This window comes from Spea bombifrons, chromosome 13 (assembly GCF_027358695.1).
Source record: "Spea bombifrons isolate aSpeBom1 chromosome 13, aSpeBom1.2.pri, whole genome shotgun sequence".
Lineage (NCBI taxonomy): Eukaryota > Metazoa > Chordata > Amphibia > Anura > Pelobatidae > Spea > Spea bombifrons.
This window is the reverse complement of record NC_071099.1, coordinates 12,062,155-12,075,282: the sequence shown is the minus strand read 5'-3', so window position 1 is coordinate 12,075,282 and position 13,128 is coordinate 12,062,155. Positions and strand designations below refer to the sequence as shown.

The 13,128-nt window shown below is 43.6% G+C and overlaps 1 protein-coding gene across 2 annotated transcripts in view; it reads right to left on the bottom strand.

Annotated features, from left to right (window-relative positions):
• The window catches only part of NCOA3 (nuclear receptor coactivator 3), a 38,003-nt gene extending 31,711 nt beyond the window's left edge, over positions 1–6,292 (bottom strand). The window contains exon 1 of one of the 2 annotated variants that reach the window (XM_053453295.1): positions 6,160–6,292. The gene's annotated coding sequence lies outside the window, so the exon portion shown is untranslated. The remainder of the gene's footprint in view (positions 1–6,159) is intronic. The other variant, XM_053453293.1, reaches the window with a different exon arrangement.
• Positions 6,293–13,128: the final 6,836 nt, after the last annotated feature.

The window sequence follows — 13,128 nt, the reverse complement described above, 5'->3', positions numbered from 1 at the left end:
GAACACAACCAGCTGAGGACACACGGTGCCTAAATATTTAGCCTTTACGGTGGGACCCTCGCACTTTAGCAAAGAATAAACTCTATCGGTATCATCGGTCTAAAGCTGCCCATAGTGTAGAACCAAAACCTGAAGCCAATACCCCCTAAACGGGCAGATAGCCAAGTATTTCAGCAGCCTCTGTGGGCATCGCCGACGGTTCCCCTCTCTGGTTCTCCATGTGCTACAGATTGGTCCATGTGATGCAGGGCGAAATATATACATTAAAACACATTTCACTATATGCAACATTAAAAAGAGAGCAGCATTTATCCCCCCCCCAAAAAAAAAAAAAAAAATTAAAACTAAAACTGAATTGTTTCGCTGGGGTAGAATGTAGAAGAAAGTAAGCGGAACGTCGCCGGAGGCGATACATTGTTTGGCGTTTCAGCAGAAACGTTTATTCACCAGGCAGGGAGATACGAAGAGGGGCAAATCTTTGGTCTAAAGTGTGCTTATCGGTGGGGCTTTACAAAGACTTCATATAGGGAAAAAAATAAACACCAGCGTTTGCTCTGAATAAAGCACAGTTAAGCGAATAAAGCCCAACGACGTGAACTATGACACGCTTAACATATATATATATATTTACATTTGGGTTCTTAATAAGAAAGTAGCCTCGTGTGCAATCGGATTACCAGAAGTGAGAATTCTTTGTGTGATGGGGCCGTCCGGCGCTAGTAACGGGCCGCTAGCCGTTTGCAGGGACGGGTGAGGAGAATGTTGCTCTTGGAAGGGCGAGCGCAGCTTCCTGTTGTGATATGTTCTTGGCAGCCGCAGATCCACAAGAGGTGAGGACGGCTTTGCTTTTTAAACTCAAGTTGCATAACGCAGGGTCCTGGTCAGCCTTAGGTCTCCAGCTGCAGGGGGACAATTTTCTACCACTCCGGGGCATTTCTGCACTACTCTTTTACAAAAAAGTTTAACATTACTACAAAAACTGTATATGTGGTCGTAACATACATGGGCTTTGTCTCTCGTCCGTCGTTGGCTTCCACCCTCTAGAACGCTTTGCAATTCAAGGAGACCATATTATCTTCCCAGAACAAGAGCCCCGCGGCACTCCAAAGAGTAGAGACTGCTGTAAAACCTTCTGCAACTCTACAGACATTCAACTTCACTCGACTAGGAAGTCAAAGCATGGAGGGTTCCAACCAAACCGAACAACACGAACCCTCACAAGCCACAAAAGCCGGCCCAAGACTCCATTGAACTTTCCAACTCAACATGAACACTTGAAGACTCGCCTTCAACTTGAGTGAGCAGTCGAGCTCCTGCCCGGCCCGTCCTGTTCATCCGTTTCGGTAACTCGACCAACAACTCAAGACTCACGACTCATTTAATAGGAACGACTCGGGAGGGGAGGGGGCTTAGTAGTGAACCAGCGCATCATATGTCCCCATTACGAGCAAAGGGGAACAACTCAAGTGACTGTATGAACTTAATGGAAGTTTCCTCGGGATTAAGAATTTATTTACCCCAATGTACCGGTGTACACAAGTCATGTGCCTTGGACACAGAGGTTAGAATGATGTACACTTCCCGCGAGATAAACGTATCAATAGCGGCCATATACAACAACCAGGCGCGACGTGCTGCAGGACTACATCACCGAGGCGGACATGGAGAAAATAACGGCAATTTTAAATTGGGAATTCCTCTCTCCCAATGGGTTAGCGGCAAGCTTATGGAATCCATCGGCTAACGGCACGCAACGTTCTTAAAGACGCCAACCGGAGAGGGACGGCACCACGAAGCCCAGGGAACCCTCTACAAAGCATCCAAACCAGGCAGCCCACGCGGCGGTCGGGGCAAATGCATCTTGTGTTTGTCAGAGTTCTGCTTTTAGTTTTTTTCAGCGGCGCACTGAGAGTTAAACAAACATATAAAAAAAAAATTAAATAAATACACCGCTGGTTACCGAACGTGAATAAACAGACCCAAAAGAGGCAAACACCCAGCTGGCATACTGTCAGCACGCTGGAATTTAGCGACTTGCTACGGCTGAGGTGGGGAAGCAAATCTACACGCTAAAAGGAAAAAGAGTTCCAAAATACAGGGATTTTTTGGTAAGGAAAGAGAGTAAAAATGTTAATATAGCCGTGGGGCCCTACATGCAAATTTCCGGCAGCAGGTAATTTGCATATGGCGCAGCGTAGATCTCATGCTGAAGTTTGGTGCTCCAAGCCAGAAAGATATTTGAGAAGCTAGGATTTTAGGGCTTAATAACTAGAAAGTAGGAGTTTATAAGAGTTGTTGTACTTTCACGTTCACCAACGCAAACACTGGAGGAAGCATGACTGCGCATGGGCACGACGATGTCATTTGTAGCACTTTTCTAAACAATAACCCCATAAAAAAAGCAGCAAAACAGGAGAAATGAGCAGACAGTCAATAAATGATGAATAAAAGGCTGTTAGTCCAGGTGGTGGACAGCCCCGCCCCTTTCCCAATCTGCCCCGCCCCTTCAAAACAGGCCCTATACCTATAGCTTGTCTGTATAATATATATATATATATATATATATATATATATACACACACTGCTTACGTATTATAGTGACCGTTACAGTCTACGTTATGAGTTTCACGATAACGTAAAATGAAATATTATGTATTGGGAGCCTCGCGTGGAGTTTCCAGCACATATTGTTGGGACAGAAGCCCGAACAAGTTGGAGCCTCACAGGCGTTTCGGAATTCCGATGCAAGCGTTTCTGGAAGGCGTAACAGTCGCCGGCACGTTCACGCACAACGTTTCACAAGTTCCACCTCTCCTTCCCCATATGAGCCGGTATTTAAACGATACAGGATGATGGAAGACTTTGTCGGGGGGGCAAATCATATAAATGATACATTGTACCCAAATTGTAAGCCATGGTTGAAAAAAAACAACAAAACCGCCACTTTCAAAAGGATCATCGCCCCTCCAGACGCTCGGAAGAACCGGCGGAGGGTCCTGGCTCGGAAGCAGCCATTAGATTAACTGAAAAAGGAGGAAAAAAAGGAGAATTCAGGAGCGGACGGCTCTTATAGACGCCAGATAAGTAGCTTATCCAAACGCCTCCAAATACAACCTTACAACGTGAGGAGCGCCCCCGGTATCTATGGAGGGATTTCTCAAGCGGGGCATTAACAGGTCAAGGTTAAGTGGTATTAAGTGCCCCCCACCGTACCCAAAAGAGCCTCGGAAGGGCTTAATCGCGAACCTGTGTTTGAAAGCGTAAAGGTTTCGACTCGATTTATAGATTATACAGAGTCTGGCGTATTTCTATTAGTATATTCATATTAATAGAGGAGGAAGGGGGTCCGTCCTTCATAATGTTCGGTTAAACTGTAAAGTAGAAGTGTTGCAACTCTCAGCTTTAGCGAACAGAACCTGCCGTTCAAATCCCCTCACTGTATTAGCCCCTACCTCTTCTGCTGGCAGGCTGTTCCACTTATCTACCACTCTCAGTAAAGTAAAACTTCCAATTGTTACATGCAACACCCTACCCAGTAATTTCTAAAATAACTTAAAAAAAAAAAAAACTTAAAGATCAGAAGCTCATTTTATTCAAACTGGCGATTTGTAAAGCGATAAAATAATAAAAAAAATGCTATTAATTCTTAAATATTTGTATAAATGTTACCCATCTAGGGAAGTTGTTACCGCCGAAAAGGTTCTGATTTTTGTAGCACGGAACGCTCAATGAGAACAGGAAAGAACTTGCCACTTCCTAGTAAAATTAACCCCGTCGGTGCATTCCAGACGTTTCATGTCTCTAAAGCGCGGTACGGAGGAAAACAAATAAAAACAGAAATAATAATTCTGAAACGATCGTTACACTGATGGGTCTGGAAATGTTAAGATTTGGAGGAGCGAACAGCATTTTTAGAATCCTTGAGTAATCATTGCATATTAAAAATTAAATTTTTTATTATTAAACACGATAAATGGGGGGGCTCTCTAGTCATTCCATATTTGCTGCCGAGACTGTAGTCTCGCTGACATTCCTCAAGATGCTATCAGTAACAAAAGACCGTAAGGCGCTCGTACGCCATCAGACGCGATAAAATGATATCCTCGCTTCCCGATCATCCGGGGGCCGTAACAACCTGGATTACCATTCATTTAAATACAGGACCTGAGACAACCTCCACGGCTCGGAGACTGGAGGGTCCAGGGCCATTTAAAAAAAAGAGGGGGTTTCATCTTACACAAACAAGTCTCGGTGTCCTCTCTCTCTCTCTCTCCCCCCCCCCTCTCTCCACTAACAACATTGCAAAAGGGCATTGTTCGCTTAATAAGAAAGCCAAATAAAGACAATGCTCAGATCCCTTGTTGCCGAAGCACTCTCGCGAACGAAAGAACGCTCAGATCCGAGACCCTCATCGGCGGGAGCAACAAAAGGGCAGGTTTTCATTTTTCAGAGAAAAAAAAAATTAAATATATATATATATATTAATTCTTTAAAGATTTCCAAGTTGATCACACCAATGGGGGGGGCTTTAAAAAATGTACACCATAATGTCTCAAAGGACACGCGTTTTAGAGAAAGTTCGGCGCCTTGTCGGAAAGGGGTGTGCGGGCCAGAAAGAAACGATAAAGAAAGCAAGCGAAAAGGGGTGGAAAAAAAATAAAAATTAAAAATTAAAGAGGGGGTCATTTTAACCTCTCCGCCCAACAGTCTACGCAGAAGAGGCTGTTTATTTTTGTTTTTTTATGCTACGGGGCCATCCAGCTAAGCAGGGGTTAAACCCTCCCAGCACCCTGCTAATTGACAAAAGCAAGCCGGATCATGATCTGCTATTGGTTTAGGATTTGCCACCGATGTCAATGCACTGCAGCGAAACAGCCCCCCCTCCTCCCCAGTAAACCCCCTACTAGTTCTCAAACAATGCCTTACAGATGCTTCCAGCGCTGAATGAGTCAGGTTAATCCCTTTATTTATTTATTTTATATTTGGTAAAAACTACACAAAAAAGCCACATTTAAACTTAAAAAAACGGTATTCCACAGCAGACATCACCAGAATTTTATTTTATTATTATTTATTTTTTTTTTTATATGGGGGGGAAAAAAAATTAGAGAAAAATAATAATAACAGCCCATCCTATTGTCTGCACTCATTGTCTCTTACAAAAACAGCGAGAAGCAAAGTATGATTAAAGCCCAGAAGGGGTTAATAAGAACAATTACCCCAGCGCAGGGGATAAGTTACCCAGAGTACAAGGGGTGTTCACACAATATCTACTCCAGCAAGACAGACCGACTTAATTAGATCGGATCATTTATACGAAAATTATACAGTTAAAAAAATTAAAAAAAAAAATAATAAACACACAAAAAAAAACAATGTAATGGACCAAAAAAAAGTATATATTGTACCTTTAAATCGATACAGAAAGGCTATCCGATCACATTATATCCAGACTTGTTAGATCATTCAGTATTAAACTAAGCAAAAGGCAGGCGACGCATTGAACATATAAACACAACACGCAGAAATCATTAAAAAATAAAAACAAATACAATTTATATGAGGTCATAAATGAATCGTGAAGCACCAGAATAAGGGCAAAATAAGGGAAACGCATCATTATTGCCCATCGGGTCATGTACTAAGCTACAGTAAATGGGTTAGACCATAAATAAGGAAATATTGGAATTTTAAGAATAAAAAAATAAAAATAAAATAAATTTAAAAAAATGTTTAACAAAAATAATAATAATACTGTGAATAGAGTAACTTTGTAACAATCCATGGAACCCAGTGACAATCACAGTGATGCAAGTTGCCTGCTACAGAGCAACTTCACAAAACGAAGAAAAATAACACACAGAAATATTAAATGTACTGAATGAACAGCCAGCACCCTCCCTGCTTGCAGTCAGGTGTTGGCAATTCTATTCCAGATCATGGGGATATAGACGCCAGGATGCTAGTTACCCCCAGTGCAAAGCAGGGAGGGTATTTTTCAGCTGAGGAAGGTGACAGCTCTAAGCCCCACAAATAAATACCCCCATAAAGTTTGCATGCACCCTTAAACTGCATTAAGGGCCCATGTGGGGCCACTGCGGGTATTCACTGCATGTGGGGAGTAAGAGCCCCAAGGAGGGGTAAGAAGGTTGTACTCACACACTCAGCTGCCCCTCGCTCTCTCCTTTTTGTAGCTTCTTTATTCCCCCACAGAACACTCCGCCATTTTCCTCGCTGTTTATTTAAATGGCAAACACTCCCCGGGCAGGGAGAAGACCCATCCTCCCGCGGAGGCTCATGGGACTTGTAGTTCCCTGGCGCGTCGTCTAGAAAGGGAGCGAATGGGATGCAGGAACTACAACTCCCGGCGTGCAACGCGCCGCCGCCTGCAACAAGCAGGGGGGACAATGAAAGCTAGTGATTTGCACTGGTGTGAGAGGGGGGGTTATTTTTAGTAGGTCACTGGATAGAGAGGGAGGAGGGGCTTGGGAGGAGGAAGAGGGGTGCAAATAGTGGGTTTGGGGTCACCCCCTGGGGGATTTCTAGGGTATATTTAGCATAGTGGGGGAGCTGGGCAGCAGGCAGGGGCATGGTGGCAAATAGCTGATGGCTGCATGACTGGCAAAGGCAGCCAGGTCTGCTAATGGAGGGGGAGGAGGATGGTGGGGGAGGGTTATTACCAGCTGACTGCAGGTCACAAGGGACACCAGGGCTGGTCCTGACTCAGGAATGCATCGCTTGTGTAGCTTAAGGGGTGGGGGGTTTATCTGTATACATGGCAGCGTATAGTAATACCGGGCCCCCACCGTGCGTAGGGGAACAAGGCCTCAGCTGCTGCGGAAACTCTTGAGCGGCGACGCAGCATTCTTATTACTGATCTCTTTTTCTTCCCCTCTCCCGATGAGGACCTGAGCAGGGTCGAACCGTTGTTATTGTTCGTATTTGTCAATTTTGGGGAATAAACAATCGTTTACCTTCATTCAAGTCATGGGTGTTGCCCCCCTGCTAGACTCGTTTTCGCTTTAGTTTATTTAGGAATAACGTTTAACGGCAGGAGGCAGCTACGTGAAAAAAGGGCTTGAGGAGGCGCCGGGGCATAATTTGTTCCATATTTTGTTGTAAATAAAGATTGTTTAATGTTTGCGAGGCGATCGGCAATTCCTCCAAAAATGGAGTACAGGAGGATATGTAAAACGTCTGTCTACGGAGGTTCTCGAGTCTTAAAAGACGCAAAGTAGCCATGTCTGCTGCATGTGTGTCTTCCCACACCCAGCGTCATCGTCCTTGGAAGACCATCTTCCAGATACGTTAGGCTCCTAAGTCCTGGACCGATGTCCACGTTCCTAACACAACGTTGGCCGGAACCATGGCAAAGTCAACGTTGATGGTTGACGTTGACCAACCGATGAACAAGAATCAAGATGGCGGATATACGGACAAATAAAGGTTCTAAATCTAGAGCAATCACCATGGAAACCAGAAGAATCTTTCGGTTTAGCCAAGTGTGACCTAAAAGTGGTTGTTATAGCTCAATGCGATGGCAGAAGAGTAGACGGTTTGGTCTTAAGTCTAGTAGGGTGCGTCATGGGCTGTTGGGTAATGAGAATATTTAGACGGGGGTTTGTAAAGTTGGGTTGGTGATGTTTTTCTGAACGTTTTAGAGATGTGGTTCCTTGACACGAGTATTTTAGGTGGAACTTATAAGGTTGAGAGGAGCGTCTGCCTGAGCGAGGTAGAACGACGGAGGCCCGGCCTAAGATGAGCATGGCAGAACGATGGCCAACCTTCGACTTTCCAGCTGTAGTGGACATTCCCTTTACTAAAAAAACTATGCAAATCTATAGTATATCTATGGAATTTCTTGAATCAATAATTTTTTTAAAATTTGATTTATTTGTATTTATTTTTTGTAGCGCGGCACAAATCTTCTCGACCTGTACGTTTTCTTATCTGTTCCGCGAGGTACCATCGGAGCTCTTTATCCTATTCTGCTTCCACCCTCTCTTATCTAATGGCTTCTGGACGTCCTTAACTCTAATCTGTTCCCACCAAGTTTTGTTTTAGACACAGCTGACACTTTTTAGGGCAGAAAGTAGGAGATTGGCACAATTTTTATCTTCCGTTTCCTGAGGCCCAAAGGCTACAAAGCCTTCAACCACATTAAACAAATGTACACTGGGGGTTCACAAGGAAAATTCTGTCTATAACATAATTACAAAAGGGTTTTCTAACCATCAATTGTCCTTTTAAACTTAAACTTGGATCAGCGAACACAATGTGCCGTTGGAAGACAAGAGTGATAAAGGGCCATTGGAACACAGGGGTGATGGGAGTGATAAAGGGCCGTTGGAACACAGGAGTGATGGGAGTGATAAAGGGCCATTGGAAGACAGGAGTGATGGGAGTGATAAAGGGCCATTGGAACACAGGAGCGATGGGAGTGATAAAGGCTCATTGGAACCCAGGAGTGATGGGAGTGATAAAGGGCCATTGGAACCCAGGAGTGATGGGAGTGATATAGGGCCATTGGGACACAGGAGCGATGGGAGTGATAAAGGGCCATTGGGACACAGGAGCGATGGGAGTGATAAAGGCTCATTGGAACACAGGAGTGATGGGAGTGATAAAGGCTCATTGGAACACAGGAGTGATGGGAGTGATAAAGGGCCATTGGAACACAGGAGTGATAAAGGGCCATTGGAACCCAGGAGTGATGGGAGTGATATAGGGCCATTGGAACACAGGAGTGATGGGAGTGATATAGGGCCATTGGAACACAGGAGTGATGGGAGTGATAAAGGGCCATTGGAACCCAGGCGTGATGGGAGTGATAAAGGGGCTCTGTACGCCTATGAAGAGATTCCATTAAAAATTAGCCGTTTCCAGCTACAATAGTCATTTACAGCATTAACCCCGTCTGCGCTGGATTTCTGATCCATTTCATGTTATTTTAATGGGCAAAACGTGCTTTTCCAACACTCCAACAACAGAGACTCTTAGTTTGACATCCATGGTCTTCACAGACCTGAAGGACCACAATAGTCGGTATTCTCTGCCCCAAACATGTATTATAGGTTGATGCTGAGCCTTTTTACTAAACTTGTGGAGGAAAGTTTCAAGTAGAGTTATCCTTAATGCTCCGTCAGCGCCATAAGCCATCGTTGGACTGGTTTGACAACCCTGGTGTAAGTCATACATGTTGTCAAAAGCAGATTATAAACTATTATGGTATAATAGTATAATGGTTACTCATCCACATACCAGTATAGTGGCCTGTCTGTTTTCATGTAAACTGTGTTGTTGTTAACCCTTTTGTATGGGCTTTCTCTAGGACAATGCAACAGGCGCCATTTTTCTCTGAATCGTGCTCCCTCTTGTTCGTTTTAACGTTGGTTGAAAAGGTCCTCAAGTTGGAGCACCTTCTCCATCTGTGGTTGTCAACGTATCGCTTCTCAACCCGAGTCCTACAGAATCCAACCGGTAAAATAAAGATGCTAAATCTAATCCAATATTAACATTGTGACCATCAATGTGCCTTCTAGGATTTATTAATTATGCCCCCTGTTTTTATCCTGAGCTCATTTTCATGAGTTTATTATTATTATTATTGTCATTATTATTCTATTATATTTATAGCGCATCAACATATCCCGCAGCGCTATTACATTCTCGGAGAGTCCAAAAAGTGACAATAAATCAAACTGCCGATAACATTAACACACATACAGAAGGAGAAGAGCCCCCTGGGAGCTTACAATCTATTAGAACCTTGAAGAAGAATGAAACGGAAGGTGAGGGACTCCTTGGGTGAGGTTTTTTTGAAGTTCATGGTTAAAGACGCATGTCCGTTCGGTGATGACTTCCACAAGAATGGAATCGTCGATGTTCTACACAGACATGAGTCCAGAGACGTCTTAACTAAACACCGGGTTGCCCTTAGAAGGAACCGGCCCATCATCTGGTCAGCCTGATGGAAACCGCTCTGGCGATGCATACGCTACCATTCAAAAGTTTGGGGTCACTTAGAAATGTCCTTGGTTTCCATGTAAACAGCCGATTGACCCCCAAACCTTTCAACGGTAGGGAATGTCTCTTCTCAGCCAACTTTGCCACCTATTAAATCGAAACCCATGCGTAACGTCTACTTTTCACTTGACTATTTCGGCTATTTGTTACCAAATTACATATTCTTTTTTTTCGGAATTATTAAGCCGTTCCCTGTAATTTGGAGAGGATTTTCATCATCGCTGCTACATGGGAGAACGGTTCAGAGGAAAACCACTTAACTCCCTGCCACTAACGAGTAATACCATGACCGAGAGGTGGAAAAAAACTAGGTCAGGTTGTTACCTACTAAGGTGCTATTGTAATAAAGACATTAAAAAAGTAGAGTAAAAATGATACGGCAAGACCTCAGGACTCAGCGGTCCCTTCTTCAAGGATAGTTAAACAAAACTCAAAAAGAGACCCTTAGTGTCTGTAAGAGCTTAACCCTCCATTACGCAGAAGAAAGATCCTTAAAAGCTTGCAATCTATTATACGGAAGTATTTACAGGCAGATCGGTCCCCGTTCGGCCCCCGTCTAATCACCCATTTTTCTCCTGCTGTAAAGATCAAACCTTAATCAGTCGTCGGTCTCGTCTTAGATTCAGGAGCCGTATGCCTATCCCATGCATGTTTAATACCCTCACTGTATTACCCTTTACCGCTTCTGCTGGAAGGCTATTCCACTTATCTGCCCCCCTCTCAGTAAATACAGGTATCGCTTTATTACAAAGTTACCTTGACTACTGTTTACTCTACTGGTACCATCCTTTCTCTCGTTATTACCTACTTAAACGAAGATTACTACCTGCCACGGGAATCCATTCCACGTGTATACTGTTGCTGTACACAGAATTATATGTTAATGTCAGGATGCATTGTGCTTCGATGGCTACATACTCATTCTCCATGTGTTTAAATGTTTGAGATGACATGTTCATTGCAGAAGGTGGGTAATTAGGCGGAAGGATGGGACGCCGCGCCCCAGCAGAGTAATGTTTACTTCCTCTTCAAGCTTCTAAACATCAATACAACTTAAAAAGGTTAAAAGAGGTGAGAAGCTAACGAGAAGCTGCCTGCCCAGAGGCATTTAATTTGAGATCTATTAACGATGATATGACTTCATAAACAGTTTCCTATTGCCCTGCCAAAAAACCGATCCGGAATAGGTTATACATGCGTCACGGAACACAAGAATTAATCCAAATACATGCTAACTAGCCCACTGTGGAGTGTTGATGGATCTCAGGATGACATCAGTGTTGGTGGAAGCCTCAAAGGTTTGGATAATTCTGGTTACCCCATGGTATGATGTCCACCAGGGTCCACTGAGGGTCCTGGGGTATAGAACGATGGGATGAAGACACAAAAATGAATCCAAGTACATACTAAATAGCTTACTATGGAGTGTTGATGGATCTCAGGGTGACATTAGTGTTGGTGGAATCCTCAAAGGTTTGGATAATTCTGGTTACCCCATGGTATGATGTCCATCATGGTCCACTGGGGTGTAGAGCGAGGGGTTGAAGACACAAAAATGAATCCAAGTATATACTAACTAGCTCACTGTGGAGTGTTGATGTATCTCAGGGTGATATTAGTGTTGGTTGAATCCTCAAAGGTTTGGATAATTCTGGTTACCCCATGGTATGATGTCCACCATGGTGCAATGAGGGTCCTGGGGTGTACTGCGAGGGGATGAAGACACAAAAATGAATCCAAGTACATACTAACTAGCTCACTATGGAGTGTTGATGTATCTCAGGATGACAGCAGTGTTGTTGGAATCCTCAAAGGTTTGGAGAATGATACCCCATGGTATGAGCTTCATCATGGCCCACTGGGAAACTGGGGTATAGAACGAGGGGTTGAAGACCCATTTAACTTTCAAAATGAAGTTGGTTTCTCTATCGAGAACATATTGTATGTATGGTTAGAAGTTTTGGAAAAGGATGTGTGTCTTCTAAGATAGACCTCACGTTCTACCCAACTGACCCTGGAAGGACCAACAGCGACCTTCTCTTGCTCTTGCTCTTTAGGAATGCAATTACCCCAAACCAGTGGAGGGAATCTATCAAGCCAAAAGAGAGTCAATATCGACAATAGGCATATGCCTCCTGAATCTAAGACGGGACCAACGACTGATTAAGGTTTGAGTCTTTACAGTAGGAGAAACAGACAAGGGCCGAACGGGGCCGATCTGCTGGCAGGTTCTGGGTTTCTATGAGACACCATGAAAATTGATAGACTAGTGAATTACCTTTCATTAAGTCATTTGGATCTTCCTACCTACCCTGTGAGAAAAGTAAAATTTAGAAATAAAGGGTTATTTGGCAATTTATGTATAAATTGTATCCTGTGCATTATTCTAAATAAAGATTCTCAGAAGCCTAAAATATTTCGTTTCACTCCGATCCTTTAATACGTATCGTGCAGAAAAACCAGCCGCCAAACCTTTCCCAAAAGTTGCATTTTTTTTTGTAACGAACAGTTTTTGTGTTGTCATAATAATTAACACATTTTTGGACAAAACAAAGGAAAATCATGAGTTAATTTGCGAGCGCGGAGAGAGATCACAGCGGCGCAGGATCATCCTCATCCATCTTTTAAATGGACGTTCTGCAATACGATAGAACATTTCATGCAATAACCGCTTCAATTTTAATAATGAAAACAGGATGGTTTAAAGGGCATATAATGAAATCCAGCCCAAATTCCCGTTTCCAAATGGTTTCAACGCAAAAAAAAAAAAAATAGCCATTTGAAGTCTTTAGTATTCTAGACTTTTTTTTCTGTTAAGACAATTTATAGGTTATAGGCTTACTACATCTTAGGCGCAAGGTTCACTAATTAGGTCATCTGACACCAGAAATGTTGGGGGGCCAGTACAACCTAAAGAAGGGCCCCCCATGTCATGTCCCATGCTCATACCTGGGAACTCTCCGGATACCCCGGGTCTCTGGGTCACAATCTCCATCATGAACCCCCACCCCATCCGCCCATGGCCATTTCCTACCCCCCCATACAAATATAAAGTGTCTGGGGCTATCCCTGCCCCCAACCTCACCAGCCATGCTCACTGAT